The 17,049-nt window shown below is 40.6% G+C and overlaps 1 protein-coding gene across 6 annotated transcripts in view; it reads right to left on the bottom strand.

Moving 5' to 3' along the window:
• Nucleotides 1-17,049, bottom strand: part of FAM35A (family with sequence similarity 35, member A) — a 117,108-nt gene that overhangs the window by 38,779 nt on the left and 61,280 nt on the right. The window contains exon 1 of one of the 6 annotated variants that reach the window (XM_010854396.1): nucleotides 82-696. The exons of the other annotated variants lie outside the window; for them this stretch is intronic. The gene's annotated coding sequence lies outside the window, so the exon portion shown is untranslated. Of the gene's footprint in view, nucleotides 1-81; nucleotides 697-17,049 lie in introns of those variants that run through there. 6 annotated transcript variants of the gene reach the window in all.

The following is a 17,049-nucleotide window of genomic DNA, read 5'->3' as shown; positions in this document are numbered from 1 at the left end:
TATATTCTTAATCAATTATAAAAATAACAAATATATAAGCAATCATAAGGAGAAATCAAAATATGCACAAAAAATACTCACATAAAGACTCTCTTTAAGGAAAATAAAATTAAGCATACTAAAACAAATGCGTCAGCTCTTGGTATGTTCACTTCTGGTATTGTAAAAACTTGCACTCTTTTTTTTTCTTTTGGCTGCTCAGTGAAGCATGTAGGGTCTTAGTTCCAGGGATCAAACCCATGTCCCCTGCATTGGGAGTGCAGAGTCTTAACCACTGGACTGACAGGGGAGTCCCAAAACTTGCACCATTTAAACAGTAAGTTAGCAAAGAAGGGAATAAACAGCATTTGTGTAGCTGTATTATAGTCCCCTTTAAATCCCTTGTTTTCTTTTTAGGGCCTTCTTCCTGCAACTGTGAACTCAATTTCAAAATCCCAAAATAGAGGCTTGAACCAGTAAAGAGAAAATAAAAAACCAAGGCTCTTTTCAAAATGTACACGTGACTATATTATCTATCTTCAATCTATAAGCACAATCAATAACCGCTTCTGTATTTTTTAAAAATAATTTTATTTGTTTATTTTTTGGCTGCGCTGGTTCTTGTTTCTGCACGGGCTTCTCTGTAGCTGCGGTGCGCAGGCTTCTCACTGCGGTGGCTTCTCTTGTTGCAGAGCATGGGCTCAGAAGTTGTGGGACGCAGGTTTAGTTGCTCTGCGGCACATGGGATGTTCCTGGAGCAGGGATCGAACCCGTGTCTCCTGTGTTGGCAGGCTGATTCTTCACTATTGAGTCAGCAGGGAAGCCCTGCTTCTGTATTTCTAACCTTCTCTAAAATGCAAACAGATTAAGAACAGCCATTTTGTAATATACAGACAAAAGAAACTCATTATAATTTCAATATTTTTTCATTAACTGTGGGCACTTGCTATAAGTAAATCTAAGTAAGCATCATATTTAGTGGGATAAAAATAGAGAATCATACCACTACTGACTTGATAGTAACTGACTTTCCAAAAGTATCATTCCTAGAGTCTGCTGATAAATTTTTTATAGTGCTATTGACAAATAAGGTCCTTGGCCTAAGGGAACTGTCAGTCTGGTTTTAAAAAAAACAAAAAGGAGAAAAAAAGAGTGAATGTAAACTAGCAGTTTAAAAATAATGTAATACATATGGTAAGCTAGAAATAGGAAACACAAGTCTACTGGGGAACAGCGCTCCCATGGAAAGCAAGTCCACGGCTGTAAGCATCTACACAAAAGAATAAGCAGCTGAAAAGGCAGGGTTATGAAAGACGGGGTATGATTGAGGACTTCTGATCAGAGTACAGGTCCTTTGTAAGAAGGTAAGAAGCTTTCAAATCATGAAAGTCTGTATGGAAGTATGGCAGTATGCAGGAAACCGCAGCTACAGTCCCCAGGCACTCTCATCATTCCTTGATTTGCTCATGGTCAGCTCTTCCTAATCTATCTGATTATAATTCTTGTGATTTCACTGTTGGTGTGGGTGTTCCTGCTAATACCCTGGCCTCTTGGTTCCTTGTCCTCTTCTGCTCTACTGATTTTATTCTCCACCCTACCTCAGTTATTCATTCTTATAATCATATGCCCTACCACTAACAATAACTATACATTTCCTTAAAAGCGCCACAGTGGCTCAGACCATAAAGTGTCTGCCTACAATGAGAGAGACTCGGGTTCGATCCCGGGGTTGGGAAGATCCCCTGGAGAAGGAAATGGCAATCCACTCCAGTACTCTTGCCTGGAAAATCCCATGGATGGAGGAGCCTGGTAGCCTACAGTCCGTGGGATCGCAAAAAGTCGGACACGACTAAGCAACCTCACTATACATTTCCTTAATTTCAATTTAAGCTTTAACTCGCTGACTACTTTCTCCTATCTTTGACTTACTCCCTCTAAATGGACAACTACAACAGCTCTTTGACCACGTGGGATCTATGTTGAACACAATGATCGTAATTCATTTTTATAGCCTCATTCTTCACTTTCCTCCTTAAAATGCTCAGATTCCAGGGTCATTATAATCACTCGCTACCATACTTCTTTATTCTGCTACTCTCCTCTCCAGCTAAACTCAAACCCTGGTTCAATCACACCTAGTCTACAACTGTACCCAATGAAAACTAGTCTCGTTTTAAGGTCATTACTACTAACTTCAAGGTGGTACCCAGAAATCTTACCTTTCCGTGTCCATTCATTTTCCAAGATAACTCCTTTATACCCTTTAAAGCTCAGCATCTCCCCCATCCTTGTGCAGCTGATGATCATTTACAAGTTGTCAGCAACACACCTACCGACCCATATGCTCTGCCCACGTTATTACTATGAATAAATTGTTTGTGTTTCTAAGGCCATCTCTTCCTCACTTAGACGTTAGATCTAATAACCTCTTTCCTACCCAGGCTTCAACAATTCTCCATTTCTCTCCTACATCTTTATTTTTCTTCCTTTACAGGAGCATCTCCATCAACATACAAACATGTTGTGACTACTCCTCATGCTGTTAATCCTCAGCTTCTCTACTCCCCCACTTATTGTACCGCTTTTCTGCTCCCCTCTACAGCAAAATTCCTTGAAAGAACTGTCTATATTCCTCTTACCCCATTTTCTCTTAAATCCACTCCTATCAAGCATTGGTCCAAAACACTCCACTGAAACAGCATATTTCAAGGTCTCCAATAACCTCCATATTGGAATTGGTCAACTCCCCATTTTCAGCTTAGACTGTCAGCACTGATCACCCCTTTCTTCCTTTTATCTGGCTTTAGGAATACCACAGCCTCCTGATTCTCATCCCAGCTCACACCACCTCACCATATGCTCCTTCTCAGTCTCCTTTGCTGCCTCCTCCTCGTCTCCTCAGCTTCTCGCTCAGCGGCCCAGTACTTGGGTCTCTCTCTGGACTCACTCCCTAGGTAATTGTCATTCAGTCTCAGGATCTGAATACCTTCTAATAACTAACAGATGTATACCTCCATCACTAATGATTACCAGATGTACATCTGATATAATGACTAATGACTACCAGATGTACATCTCCATCACTAATGACCACCAGATGTTTATCTCCATCAGTCTCTCTTCTGAATTCCTGACTCCTTATCCAACATTCTTATCAACATTCTACTTGAGATACAAGTACTGGGCCCCTGAGCAAGAAGTTGAGGAGATGAGTAAAAGCTAGCGAAGGAGACTGAGAAAGAGCGTATGGTGAGGTGGGATGAGAATCAGGAGGATGTGGTATCCCTAATAGGCACCTATGTGGAAAAGAGCTAGCATACCAAGCCTGAGACTGCTGCTGCTGCTGCTGCTGCTAAGTCGCTTCAGTCGTGTCCGACTCTGTGCAACCCCATAGACGGCAGCCCACCAGGCTCCCCCATCCCTGGGATTCTCTAGGCAAGAACACTGGAGTGGGTTGCCATTTCCTTCTCCAATGCATGAAAGTGAAAAAATAAAGTGAAGTCGTTCAGTCGTGTCCGACTCCTAGCGACCCCATGGACTGCAGCCTACCAGGCTCCTCCGGCCATGGGATTTTCCAAGCAAGAGTACTGGAGTGGGTTGCCACTGCCTTCTCTGAAGCCTGCGACTACCATCCTTAAAAAGCCCTGCTTGCAATGTGCGCCCTTGGCAGGCATTTGTGCATTTTGATTTCAGGAGGGTTCCCACTATTCCTTGATAAGAATGACTCACTGTGCCTAAACTATCTAATAAACAGTTCCTTTCCTTCTACGAGACTGGCATTTTGGTATGTGATAGGCAGAGTGTGGCTACACCACCAAGGCTCCTTAGAGAAATGGCTGATTCTAGATTTGGGGGCAGGAAATATACAAGATGAACCTGAAACATCTCATCACACAAGAGAACAATCGAAGACTAGTAGGACTGTCAAAAGAACTGACGAGCCAACTTAAAGAGGCTCCCACTGCCAAAACTGGGCAATCTGAACATCAGTCAGGATGACCACCAAGATGGATTGGAACAAATCTGACATGCTAATATCCATGAACTCATACAAATAACTAAAAAAGCTCACTCATGATCACCTTCAGAGGATACTGTGACTGTTTCAAAAGTTGGTGAATAAAAGGAAAACATTTTACCCTGTTTTTCTTTACTAAGAGAATCTCAAGATGGCCAAATATATGATGAGAGGAAATCTCTCTTTACAGTGATATTCTGCTAATAAACAACAACCAAAAGAACGATAGACTAGCACCATCTCACAACTCCTAGCGAGTTAGTGGATTTTCTAGGCAATAGCCATTAATTACTACTAATATCACCAGGTAGATGTGAGGAGGGACAGTGCAGGGAATCTGTAGATTGAAACCAATTACAAAGTGTGGACCTTATTTAGATTTTGATTTGAAGGCACAGTGTAAAAATATAAGGCAACTGGAAAAACGGAAACTTTGGTATTTTATAACATGAAGGGATTACTGGGGTTTTTTTAGTGGGATCATATTACTGAGGCTACATATGAAAGGCTATGTGCCAGAGATGCAAAATGAGTGTTTGCATGTAAAATGGTGTGACATTTCTTAATTTCCTTAGAACACCAGGAGGGAGAGGGGACGAGGTTACAGATTAAACAAGATGGGCCATATGTCCAGGCAGGTTGATGGAACACGTCTCTAATCACTCTACTTTTGTACCTCTTTTAAATATCCTATAATACAAGCCTTCTTTTTTGTTGTTGTTTTTAAGAAATATTTTTTCAAACTTGGAAAAGATTTAAGCAGTCTAATCATACCCAAGGTTGGGGAACTCTTATGCAGCTCTGACTAACAATCTGGTGAAGGTGAGGATGCTCATACCACACCACCAAGTAACGCCACTTCCAAGTTTCTGCTCTGGACAACTCTTGCACGTATCCACACAAGAATACGTGTGCAAGAATGATCATGGGGGACTTTATAAAAAAAAATTTAGAACCTAAAAATCCATGAAGAGGAGAGAAGTCGTGGGATATTCAGAGAATGACTGCTATATGGAAGAAAAATAAATGAACACAAGTTACATATCAACATGGATACATCTTACAAACATAATTTTAAATGAAAGAAGGAATCTGAAGAATAGACAACTTATGATATCAACATGTTGAATTTTAAAATATGTCTGAGATTAAAACACAAAATCCAGGATTCTGGTTACCTTCAGGAAGGAGGAACGGGGATGTGATAGGTAGAGTACACATGAAGGGCATCAACTGTACTAACCGTGCTGATTTTCTTAACTAGGTAAATATATTCCTTGTATTGTTCAGAAATATTTTATAACTTAAAAAAAAACCCTAGAAAGAAAAACTGAGAAGCAAGATTAAAGATGATTTTTCAAAGACGTCTATATTTTTAAAGTTTTATTGTAATGAATAATGAATGGTTATTACTTTTATAATAGATCTTTTTTTGTTTGGTAATTCTGGCTTTTCTTTCACAATCTCCAAACTGGACATGATGTTCCAATACAACAATGGATCTAAATCTAATATTGCTGAATGAGAGTTGACAACAATGATGGCAACTTTTAACTTATTACCAGTTAAAACAAAGATATACTGCTATTTTCAAACAGTCTTATAATAGTGAATTATTACTAAGGAAACAAAATTACAGTAAGTTTAGGTGTGTTGACCTGTAACAAAACAAAGAGGGCTAAGTATCATTAAGTACTATAACCACATATACCAACCTCATTTAATCCTCAGAGAAATAATAATCTGAATAAAAAATAATTGATATATTAGATCTAATTGATGGTTTATTTTTTATATATTGGGCTTCCCTGGTGGTTCAGACAGTAAAGAACCTGCTGTAATATGTGAGACCTGGGTTCGATCCTTGGGTTGGGAGGATCCCCTCGAGAAGGAAATGGCCATCCACTCCTGTATTCTTGCCCAGAATATCCCATGGACAGAGGAGACTGGCAGGATACAGGTCCCAAAGAATCAAACATGACTGAGCGACTGACAATACACTTTTTAAAAATTTATATATCACTACTAAATTGGTCACTAGGGGGCTCCAAATAGCACAGCAAAAAACACTCAAATGATACACTGACATCAAAACCAAGTGGAAGAGGGAGGAATGTATTATCCAGAAACGTAGGTAGAAATACTTCAGTTCAGTTTAGTTCAGTCGCTCAGTCGTGTCCGACTCTTTGCGACCCCATGGACTGCAGCATGCCAGGCTTCCCTGTCCATCACCAACTCCCAGACTTTACTCAAACTCACACCCATTGAGTCAGTGATGCCATCCAACCATCTCATCCTCTGTCGTCCCCTTCTCCTCCTGCCTTCAATCTTTCCCAGCACCAGAGTCTTTTCAAATGAGTCAGCTCTTCTCATCAGGTGGCCAAAGTACTGGAGTTTCAGCTTCAGCAGCAGTCCTTCCAATGAATATTCAGGACTCATTTCCCTTAGGATGGACTGGTTGGATCTCCTTGCAGCCCAAGGGACTCTCAAGAGTCTTCTCCAACACCACAGTTCAAAAGCATCCATTCTTTGGCCCTCAGCTTTCTTTCTAGTCCAACTCTCACATCCATACATGACTACTGGAAAAACCATAGCTTTGACTAGACAGACCTTTGTTGCCAAAATAATATCTCTGCTTTTTAATATGCTGTCTAGGTTGGTCATAACTTTTCTTCCAAGGAGTAAGCATCTTTTAATTTCATGGCTGCAGTCACCATCTGCAGTGATTTTGGAGCCCAAAAAAATAAAGTCTGTCACTGTTTCCATTGTTTCCCCATCTAATTGCCAAGAAGTGATGGGACCGGATGCCATGATCTTAGTTTTCTGAATGTTAAGTTTTAAGCCAATTTTTTCACTCTCCTCTTTCACTTTCATCATGAGGCTCTCTAGTTCTTCACTTTCTGCCATAAGGGTGGTGTCATCTGCATATCTGAGGTTATTGATATTTCTCCCAGTAATCTTGATTCCAGCCTGCACTTCATCCAGTCCAGCATTTCTCATGATGTACTCTGCATATAAGTTAAATAAGCAGGGTGACAATATACAGCCTTGACATACTCCTTTCCCGATTTGGAACCAGTCTGGTGTTCCATGTCCAGTTCAACTGTTGCTTCTTGACCTGCATACAGATTTCTCAGGAGGCAGGTCAGGTGGTCTAGTATTCCCATCTCTTGAAGAATTTTCCACAGTTTGTTATGATCCACACAGTCAAAGGCTTTAGCACAATCAATAAAGCAGAAGTAGATGTTTTTCTGGAACTCTATTGCTTTTTCAATGATCCAGTGGATGTTGGCAATCTGATCTCTGGTTCCTCTGCCTTTTCTAAGTCCAGTTTGAACATCTGGAAGTTCACAGTTCATGTACTGTTGAAGTCTGGCTTGGAGAATCTTGAGTATTACTTTGCTAGTGTGTGAGATGAGTGTAACTGTGCAGTACTTTGAGCATTCTTTGGCATTGCCTTTCTTTGGGATTGGAATGAAAACAGACCTTTTCCAGTCCTGTGGCCACTGCTGAGTTTTCCAAATTTGCTGGCATACTGAGTGGAGCACTTTCACAGCATCATCTTTCAGGATTTGAAATAGCTCAACTGGAATTCCATCACCTCCACTAGCTTTGTTCGTAGTGATGCTTCCTAGGGTCCACTTGACTCACATTCCAGGATGTCTGGCTCTTGGTGAGTGATTATACCATTGTGATTATCTGGGTTGTGAAGATCTTTTTTGTATAGTTCTGTGCAGAAACACTTAGATATCTTCAAATCAAAACATAAAATTACTATGCGAATGAACTTCCCTCTCTTGAATCTTTGGGTTTGTCTCCAACAGTTTCTTCCCGTTAGCTTCAACTAATTATACCTATGGCTAATTCATGTTGAGGTTTGACAGAAAACAACAAAATTCTGTAAAGCAATTATCCTTCAATTAAAAATAAAATTTAAAAAAAAAACAAGCTTCCATATTGTTTCTTTGTTCTCACTTCCAATTTATTCTTCAATCCACTTAAATATGGCTCTTAAGTCAATCATTTTGTGTAACACTTTTTACTATGTAAACCAATGACCCCTAACAGCCAAATCCAAAGATGAGTTTTTAACCGTCATCTTACTGCCATTTGAAATTGGTTATCAATTCCTCTTTTCTGAAACATTCTACTTTTTTGATTTTGTGAGATCATCAAAACCACAGAAAACTACTGAGCTATTCATTTATTCACTTAATAAACAGTAGTAGGTGTCAGGCATCATGCCAAGTACTGGGAATTCAACAATAACAAAGAGCTTTAAGGAGCTTATATTTTAATGGGAAGAGCTAAATTGACAACTGTAAAATTGAGATACTGAACTATCACAGAAATACATGCAGGGTGTCCCTAAGAGGGAGAAGCCTGGCGCAACTCAACCGAAGTACGACTGTCCATTACCTGCATTTTTCATAGACTCACTGGACTATGGTTAGTGACAAAATTTTGAAACCGTATTTAAATAATATTCATAAAAAAGTAGTACAATATAGTCCTAAGACATCCCTCCTCCCCACCCCAAAACAGGGGCCAGTAAAGCAGCCTCAGCTGTGTTATTCACGGGACAGACCAGCTATACGTGATCTCCAAAACCTTTACAGGGCGCGAGGCACTCACTGCCTCCAGACCCTCCCTAAATGTCCTGCAACCTGACTTCTATTTCCTATCTCTGTTAAGACAACAGTGAAGTACAAATTGTCAATTAAGTACCCACAGTACTTCACCACTCCAATTGTGAAAGTCTTTCCTTAACTTCTAGAACACTACTCTTTCCTAAATAATTCTTCTACCTCTTTGATTTTTCTTTCTCTTTTTCCTTGGGCCATCTCATCTTTTCATTCCCTACAGCAGTGCAGAATTCCAGCCAACTGCATTCATTTTAATACTAAATATCCAATCATGCTTTACTAGTCTATATTGAACCAACCATTCTCCCCAACAGCAGACTTATATTTCTAGTATCATGATACTAGCACAGTAGATTTAAAAAAAAATGCAATGTTCTTATGGAGGTTTCTCAGAAACCTAAAAAGAGAACTACCACACAACCCAGCAATTCCACTCCTGGACATATACCTAAAAAACAAAAAAATAATTCAAAAAGATACCTGCACCCCAATGCTCAAAGCAGCATTATTTACTACAGCCAAGATATGGAAGCAAGCTTAGTGCCCATCAACACATGCATGTATAAAGAACACATGGTATATATTATATACACAATAGGGTACTACTCAGCCATTAAAAAAAAGTCTGCTATTTGAAACAACATGATGGACCTGGAGGGTATTATGCCACGTGAAGTCAGAGAAAGACAAATATTATATGATGTAACTTATACGTGGAATCTAAAAACTAAACATACTAATGAACGTAACGAAAAAGAAACAGACTCAACAGATGCAGAAAACAAACTAGTGGTTACCAGCAGCGAGTGGGAAGGGAGAGGGCAAGATAGCAGTATAAGATAAATAAGTAAGCCACAGGATATAACACAGGGAATAGAGCCGGTACTTTTTAATGACTATGAATGGAACATAACCTTTAAAAATTATGAACTGCTAAGTTGTACACATGAAACATATAGATTGTACATCAACTATACTTCAAGCAATGTTCTATTTAGTCTCTTTCTTGAAGGGAAAATCTGACTAACTGACTCTATATCCAGACTAGATGACACAGTCCATGGATTCAAGTTTGGTAGGGCTGAAGGTTATGAGGCCACAGGCTGCAGATTCCCAGATTCAGAGCTGTCCTTGCCCTCTAAGCAGGGGAAGTCACTGAAGCACACAGGGGTGACACAGAGCAGTCCTGAGAGTTCAGACAAGACCTCTCGGTACAAAACAGGTCCAAAGCAGATTAAAACTCTATAAAACACAAGGTTATTTCTACATAACAATTATTTAGTACGCCTCCGCTTATTTGTCTAAATATATACCCCTGTATGTGTGGGACCCCTACTTCCCCTATCAAAAAAAAAAAACAAAAAACTGACTAGAAAGTATGGTCCTGTTAATGCAAAAGAGTAATTTTTTTTTTCAAAGAAATGTCTTTACAGCTAAGGCTGTAGCTACTAACTCCTTTGATTTATCGGAGTTGGAGTCTGTGAACAGGGGGATGGGATGTAGCGAGGGTAGAGGGAAACAAAAGTATTTATCAGAGCAAATGTACATGGACTGAAGAGTTAAGTTGTGAACACTGATACATTTCAATGATTCTTGGATAATGCCTGGGTGGACTCCGAGGGTTAAAGCTCATTAAGATACCAGATGAAACCTGCAAGTACATATCCATTACCACAGTTAATAATTACACATTTCTCAATCGGCAGAAGGCCATTTCAGTCAGAAAGACCAATGCAACCATAGTGTTTTATCTTTAGAGTGGTCAGAGTCTAATGAATGGGTCAAAGATTTATAAAACAGGATGAACCGTATCAGTGAGTTTGTCTCTGTAGCACACTACAACCAGAAAGGCTTGTTACAAAACATAAGCAGTTAAAAGGGAGTGCTTTCTCTGTCTCACCATCAACTTACAAACTCACCGTTATAATGCCTTTCCATGGCCGTTTTACCAAAAATACAAGCATCAGAAAGCTACTCAAAAGTGTCAAATGAAAAAAGAAGAGGTACCGCAGGACTGTAATCGTTAAAAGCCTGGTTTTTACAGGAAGATAGATTTGGGTTAAAACCATACTCTGCAACTTGAAATGGCTGAAGCTACATGATATATTCTTTATATTTCTGTATACAGTTGAAAACACCCCTAACAAAAAAATACATTTCTTTATATGTCCAGTGATAATTGCTTCCTTATCTATCAAATGAGAATAACATCAATCCCTTTCTTACATTATTGCTGTGAGATGGGCACAAGAGTACTTATTCAACGAACTAAGTTAAACACTGGAAACTCTACACATACATGCTTAGTGACATGGAAAAACCAAACCACTGTATTTTAGGGCTTTGCTTTTTTTATAAAAAATACATGTATTTTTACACAGTTGTAACCATAAAATTGATATAACTGTGTATTTTGCTTTAATCCATGTAAGGCTACTCTCTTTTATGTCAACCTATAACTTCCTAATCATTTTTAATGCTAGCTTAATGTCTTCTTGATGAACCTAATTTAGTTCACCATTACTCTCTACTTCACTCATTTGTTTCTAACATCACTATTACAGCCATTTCCGCAATAAATAATTTGAGAAATTTAATTATTTTTCAATTATTTTCAATTATTTTCTTGTGATAAATGCCCAGATATGTGACTATTGGGTCAAAGATGACATACATTGTTATAGTTCTTAATACTGTCTCACTGTGTGCAAAAGAACTGGACAGTTTATAAAGCCCCAAACAATGGCCACGAGTTCCATCTCACCACAAATTTGTTAGCGTATTAATAAGTAATTTTACTAGTGAATTTACTAGTGAGGGTACAAAGGTACTTCACTGGTGTTTCATTTGCATTTCCTTAATTATTTCCACAGAGAAGGCAATGGCACCCCACTCCAGTACTCTTGCCTGGAAAATCCCATGGATGGAGGAGCCTGGTAGTCCATGGGGTCGCTAAGAGTTGGACACGACTGCCCGACTTCACTTTCACTTTTCACTTTCATGCATTGGAGATGGGAATGCAACCCACTCCAGTGTTCTTGCCTGGAGAATCCCAGGGACAGGGGAGCCTGATGGGCTGCCGTCTATGGGGTTGCACAGAGTCGGACACCACTGAAGCGACTTTGCAGCAGCAGCAACAGCAATTATTTCCAAACTGAAAAAATAGTGAATTCTAAATTACATTTGGATTAAAATCCTTAATATATGATGAGTATGGAAGAACAGACACACAAAGAAATAGAAAAATGGGTTAAGAAGATAAGCAGGTTTATATCACACAAAAAAAGGCATGGTTAAAAACAAAGAAAACATTCATTCTTCTAATAAAATTGAATAAAAAATTATAAATTAATAAGAAAACATTTCTAGCTATCAAACAAGCAAACATTCATGAAAGAGTTACAAGGGTATAGCAAAATAACTTATACTGACAAAATCTTTTCTGGAGGGGAATATGGCAATGTATGTTGAAAGTCTTAAAATTCTGTACCCCTCTGACCCCATAATTATACTTCTGTTGCCAAAATCCTGGCTCTCTGTACACCACTGCCAAACAGAAATACGGAGACAGCTATGGAGAAGAAGGAAAGGTGGTGAGGTGAAGTCGCTCAGTCGTGTCCGACTCTTTGCAACCCCGTGGACTGTAGCCTACGAGGCTCCTCTGTCTATGGGATTCTCCAGGCAAGAGTACTGGAGTGGGTTACCATTTCCATCTCCAGGGGATCTTCCCGACCCAGGGATCGAACCCGGGTCTCCCGCATTAGAGGCAGACGCTTTAATCTCTGAGCCACCAGGGAAGCCCAGGAAAGAGTGGCTTTATTACTTTGCCAGGCAAAGGGGGAACACAGTAGGCTAGTGCCTCAGGAACTGTGCCCCTTCTCTCTGGTGAGTATGGAAAGCTTATGCAGTCGGGTCAGACCAGATCAGTCACTCAGTCATGTCCGATTCTTTGCGACCCCATGAATCGTAGCACGCCAGGCCTCCCTGTCCATTACCAACAACCGGAGTTCACCCAGACTCATGTCCATAGAGTCAGTGATGCCATCCAGCCATCTCATCCTCTGTCGTCCCCTTCTCCTCTTGCCTCCAATTCCTCCCAGCATCAGAGTCTTTTCCAATGAGTCAACTCTTTGCATGAGGTGGCCAAAGTACTGGAGTTTCAGCTTTAGCATCATTCCTTCCAAAGAAATCCCAGGGCTGATCTCCTTCAGAATGGACTGGTTGGATCTCCTTGCAGTCCAAGGGACTCTCAAGAGTCTTCTCCAACACCACACTTGAAAAGCATCAATTTTCAGCGCTCAGCCTTCTTCACAGTCCAACTCTCACATCCATACATGACCACAGGAAAAACCATAGCCTTGACTAGACGGACCTTTGTTGGCAAAGTAATGTCTCTGCTTTTGAATATGCTATCTAGATTGGTCATAACTTTCCTTCCAAGGAGTAAGTGTCTTTTAATTTCATGGCTGCAGTCACCATCTGCAGTGATTTTGGAGCCCAGAAAAATAAAGTCTGACACTGTTTCCACTGTTTCCCCATCTATTCCTCAAGAGGTGATGGGACCGGATGCCATGATCTTCGTTTTCTGAATGTTGAGCTTTAAGCCAACTTTTTCACTCTCCACTTTCACTTTTATCAAGAGGCTTTTGAGTTCCTCTTCACTTTCTGCCATAAGGGTGGTGTCATCTGCATATCTGAGGTTATTGATATTTCTCCTGAAAATCTTGATTCCAGCTTGTGCTTCTTCCAGTCCAGCGTTTCTCATGATGTACTCTGCATAGAAGTTAAATAAGCAGGGTGACAATATACAGCCTTGACGTACTCCTTTTCCTATTTGGAACAAGTTTGTTGTTCCATGTCCAGTTCTAACTGTTGCTTCCTGACCTGCATACAAATTTCTCAAGAGGCAGATCAGGTGGTCTGGTAGTAACAGTCTATTCTTTCTTCTGCAAAGTTTCAAAAGGGTGGGGTTGCTGACAAGATTACGGTCTTTGCAAGGTCTTAGGTGACCTAGCCTCCAATCTTGATGAGCCTCTCTGGTCCCTTAATCTTGCCTCACGTGGTTTCACTGCTGTTCCTCCTTTGACTAGCAACTGTTCAGCCATTTGGAACTGAGAGAAGGTCATGGAGGGTGGAACTTTGCCCATAAGAAAACTGAAAGTGTTAGTCACTCAGTCGTGTCTGACTCTTTGAGATCCCATGGACTGTATTGTAGTTCACCAGGCTCCTCTGTCCATGGGATTCTCCAGGCAAGAATACTGGAGTGGGTTGCCACTCCCTTCTCCAGGGGATCTTCTCAACCCAGGCAGAGAACCTGGGTCTCCTGCTCTGCTGGCAGATTCTTTACCACTAGTGCCACCTGGGAAGCCCTCTAAGAAACAGGGGACAAAAAGACCTCTGTGCCCAGGAGTCCCATGGGGCCCTGTTCAGCATCACTTAGAGGGATTTAACCTGAAGGGGAAAACATTGTGCACACGCTTAACAGATTCAGCTACAAGGATGTTCACAGCAGCACCATGTAAAATGTTAGAAAAGCGAGGAAAACGTTCATTGACTGAGGTTTGATAAATAAATTATGGCACATCCATACAAAGGCAAACTATATAGCCACTTAAAGTCATTATTACAAAAACTTTTCCTAAATATACTGATACATAAAACAAGGAGACTAACAAAGATTATATATGGAAAGATTTTAATTTGTTTTTTAAAAAACAGTATTCAGTTTACTACTATTTATCCTGAAGTTAGAAACAATTGTTACAGTTTCTATGTGTTCTCCAGAGTGACTGATACAGGGGTGCTAAAAAATAAATAATTCTTCTGTTCTTTAACTCCAGTCAATCAACTGAACTTATCTTAAGACACCATGCTAAGAAATAATTGAGTACTAGCAACCCGCATACTATGTACATTCATGCTGAACTCTTTACTCTTTGCTGTCGTCGTTCAGTCCCTAAATCCTGTCTGAACTTCTGTGACCCCACGGACTGCAGCATGCCAGGCTTCCCTGTCCTTCACTATCTCCCGGAGTTTGCTCAAAGTCATGTCCACTGAGTTCACTGATGCTCTCTAACAATCTCATCCTTGGCCGCCCTCTTCTCCTTTTGCCTTCAATCTTTCCCCGCATGAGGGTCTTTTCCAAAGAGTCAGCTCTTCCCATCAGGTGTCCAAAGTATTGGAGCTTCAACATCAGTCATTCCAATGAATATTCAGGGTTGATTTCCTATAAGATTGACTGGTTTGATCTCCTTGCAGTCCAAGGGACTCTCAAGAATCTTCTCCAGCAACATAATTCAAAAGAATCAAATCTTTGGTGTTCAGCCTTCTTTATGGTCCAACTCTCATATCCGTACATAACTACTGGAAAAACCGTAGCTTTGACTATATGGATCTTTGTCAGCAAAGTGATGTCACTGCTTTCTAATATGCTGTTTAGGTTTGTCATAGCTCTGCTTCCCTCATAGCTTAGTCAGTAAAGAATCTGCCTGCAATGCAGGAGACCCGGATTTGATTCCTGGGTCAGGAAGATCCCCTGGAGAAGGAAATGGCAACCCACTCCAGTATTCTTACCTGGAGAATCCCATGGACAGAGGAGCCTGGCAGGGTTACAGTCCATGGGGTCTCAAGAGTCAGATGCAACTTAGCGACTAAACCACCACCACCAGCTCTTCTTCCAAGGAGCAAGCAGCTTTTCATTTCGTGGCTGCAGTCACCATCCAGAGTGATTTTGGAGCCCAAGAAAATAAAATCTGTCACTGTTTCCACTTTTTCCCTTTCCCTTTGCCATGAATTGATGGGACAGATGTCATGATCTTAGTATTTTGAATGTTGAGGTTTAAGCCAGCTTTTTCACTGTCTTCTTTCACCCTCATCAAGAGGCTCTTTAGTTCCTTTTCACTTTCTGCCATTAGAGTGGTATCATCTGCATATCTACTGCTATTTCTCCAGGCAGTCTTGATTCCAGCTTGTGATTCATCCAGCTCAGAATTTCACATGATTACTCTTTCATGTACTGCTGAAGCCTACCTTGAAGGATTCTGAGCATAATCTTACTAGCATGCAAAATGAGCTCTACTGTCCAGTAGATCAAAAATTCTTTGGCACTGCTCTTCTTTGGGACTGGAATGAAAACTGACCTTTTCTAGTCCTGTGGCCACTGCCATAGTTTCCAAATTTGCTGGCATATTGAGTGCAGTGCTTTAACAGCATCTTCTTTCTGGATTTAAAACGGCTCAGCTGGAACTCCATCACCTCCACTAGCTTTGTATGTAGTAACGCTTCCTAGGCGCTTTCCATGTGGTGCCAGTGGTAAAGAATCAGCCTGCCAATGCAGGAGACATAAGAGATGTGGGTTCAATCCCTGGGTTGGGAAGGTTCCCTGGAGGAGGGCATGACAACCTACTCCAGTATTCTTGCTTGGAGAATCCCATGGACAGAGGAGCCTGGTGGGCTACAGTCCATAGGGTTGGAAAGAGTCGGACACCACTGAAGCGATTTAGCATGCAAGCAATGCTTCCTAAGTTCCGCCTGACTTCACACTTTAGGATGTGATCACACTCCAGAGTGATCATATCCATCGTAGCTATCTGGGTCATGAAGATCTTTCTTGTACAGTTCTTCTGTGTTCTTGCCACCTCTTCTTAATATTTTCTGCTTCTGTTAGGTCCACGCCATTTCTGTCCTTTATTGTGTCCTCTTTACATGAAATGTTCCCTTGGTATCTCTAATTTTCTTGAAGAGATCTCTAGACTTTCCCATTCTATTGTTTTCTTATATTTCTTTGCATTGATCGCTGAGGAAGGCTTTCTTATCTCTCCTTGCTATTCTCTGGAACTCTGCATTCAGTTGGGTGTATCTTTCCTTTTCTCCCTTGCTTTTTGCTGCTCTTCTTTGCTCAGCTATTTGTAAAGCCTCCTCAGACAGCAACTTTCCCTTCTTGCATTTCTTTTTCTTTGCGATGGTTTTGGTCACTGCCTCCTGTACAATGTTATGAACCTCTGTCCATAGTTCTTCATGCACCCTGTCTATCAGATCTATTCCCTTGAATCTATTTGTCACTTCCCCTGTATGATCATATAAGGGGTGTGATTTAGGTCATACCTGTGTTTTTCCCTACTATTCTTCAATTTCAGCCTGAATTTTGCAATAAGGAGCTCATGACCTGAGCCACAGTCAGCTCCCAATCTTGTTTTTGCTGACTGTATAGAGCTTCTCCATCTTTGGCTGCAAAGAATATAGTCAATCTGATTTCAGTATTGACAAACTATAGAGTTGCCCCTTGTGTTGTTGGAAAAGGGTGTCTGCTATGTCCAGTGTGTTCTCTCGACAAAACTCTGTCAGCCTTTGCCAAGCTTCATTTCATACTCCAATGCCAAACTTCCCTGTTACTCTAGGTATCTCTGG

The sequence above is a fragment of the Bison bison genome, unplaced genomic scaffold, assembly GCF_000754665.1.
Source record: "Bison bison bison isolate TAMUID 2011002044 unplaced genomic scaffold, Bison_UMD1.0 scf7180017864341, whole genome shotgun sequence".
NCBI lineage: Eukaryota > Metazoa > Chordata > Mammalia > Artiodactyla > Bovidae > Bison > Bison bison.
This window is presented reverse-complemented; position numbering and strand designations above follow the sequence as displayed.